Here is a 2,101-nt window from a genome sequence, read left to right as displayed (position 1 = left end):
GACTTACTCACATGACTTCTGCCTGAACACTGACATTTAATACTTATATCTATCTATATCTACATATAGCTATCTATATAGAGAGATAGTGATAGATAGAGATAGAGATAGATGATGAGATAGAGATAGAGACAGAGACAGAGAAATAGAGATTAGATATAGATGGATATAGATATAGATATATAGATATAGATAGATAGAGATAGAGATAGAGATAGAGATAGAGATAGAGATAGAGATAGAGATAGAGATAGAGATAGAGATGTAGATGTAGATGTAGATGTAGATAGATGAATTTTCCTTTGATATTCTGGATCTTTATAGTTACTAAGCAAACCAGAAAAAAAGAAAAAAAGAAGTTTTAGGTGAATTGAATCTAATAGCCAGGTGTCTGGCTTTGACACTTGCTATCAGCTACATGTTAAGGTGGGAAATCCTTGATTTTTTAGAGGGAATATTTAGGTAAGAAGAATGGGAAATTTTTTATGCTAATTACAGTTTCAAGGTCTAGTTTAAGGAAAGGAATGTGAGTTAGATAACTACACCAGAAAAAGGAAAATATGGGAATATTTGGGCAAAAATTCATTTTGGTTAAGGATGCTTAAGTCATTATTGTAATGAGAGCAAAGGTTAAAATTGTTTTATTTTAAAATAGATTCTGTGTACTCTTAGAACAAAGATGACTGTTGAACGTATGTGTCACAGCTTGAGTAAATGTGATCATTCTCACTGGGAGTTTGCTCATGTAGTAAAACACTAATGGAAATTTATTGTGTTAAAAGTGAAGTATGTGTGTCAATGTTGCAATAAGGCAAAATGTAAATTATAATAAGCTCTAGAATCTCATGGTTTTGTGATAGAAACATGGGTTTTGATCTGAATAAGATGTTAAACAGTTTCTTTACCAGAAGACAAGTTCTCAACTAATCACCAGACCTGGAGAGGACTTTTTGGAACAGATTCAGAAGATGCAGAAGGACATTGTATGCCTCCAAGGGAGAAGAAAAGAGAAGAGAGGAGAGACACTGGGCCAGTTTATCTCCACCATCTCCCACTTATGTGTGCATTGTTTATCTGTAACTTCCCCTTGACTCTGTAAGTGTGACACCCCTACTTATGCCATTCTCCTTATGGAAAGGAAGAAGGGAGGCAGGGTTGAAATGCTCTACACTGAGAGAGAAAGAAGGAGATTATTGGGTGGCATGATTATATCCTACATGAATCTGTATATCCTATCTAGGGAGAGTTCTATCTCTGATTTAGACAGCGTGGTATTAGTAAAGGTGGGAGGAGAATCTAGCTGACAGAAGTCAATTCCCAGTCTTTTGGTGTGGCTAACTGTTGGACTTGCAGTAGTACACAGCAGTTTGAGAATTGATCTTGGGTGTCAGTACCCCTGGCTTGGGCCTAGATTCGCAGTCCCTGGTTAGAGGTGCATTGTGGCATAGGATTCTGAACCAGAGGAGAGAAATACCAGTGATATATAACTGAGTCAGTTCAGGGTGACTAGTGTTTACACCAGTCTGGCCAGGATATTTTCCTGGGGAGTAGAAAATGTCTGTACATGTCCAATAGCAGGGTATATATATACTGGACTGTACAACTTAGAGATAGGTGGCCTCAGACTCATGTGAGATTAATGATGGTACCTAGATCCCCTGTAAAGATGTGCAAACTGGGGCATTTGTTAAGTGAAACTGTGATTATGAGTTAGTATGGACTTGCAAGGAAAGTGCTGAAATGGCCAATTGCAAGAAAAATAATTTAAGAAACATCACTAGATATATTAGTTATTCTTGGGGTTGGTCCAATGGCACAAAATCAGGAATGTATTTTGATCAGTTTTGGAGCCAGGAAGACATTTCTAAAGACATTGGTATAAAACCTTGCCAGAGGAAGGAAGTATAGCAACTTTGGAGATGTACCTATTTTCATGAGGATTATATGGACTAATTAAGAGGGCCCCTTGGAAATAAGAAGGAACAGTATTATCCATTTGTTAAAACTTTATTCCTGGAAGAACAACTACCACTAGAGGCACATTATTGGATTTGTAGGACTACTGCCTACACCCAGTTGTCCAAAGAGTAGGTCAGGGAGT

The sequence above is a fragment of the Macrotis lagotis genome, chromosome 6, assembly GCF_037893015.1.
Source record: "Macrotis lagotis isolate mMagLag1 chromosome 6, bilby.v1.9.chrom.fasta, whole genome shotgun sequence".
Taxonomy (NCBI): Eukaryota; Metazoa; Chordata; class Mammalia; order Peramelemorphia; family Peramelidae; genus Macrotis; species Macrotis lagotis.
The sequence above is the reverse complement of the archived record's forward strand: the minus strand, read 5'-3'. Positions refer to the sequence as shown.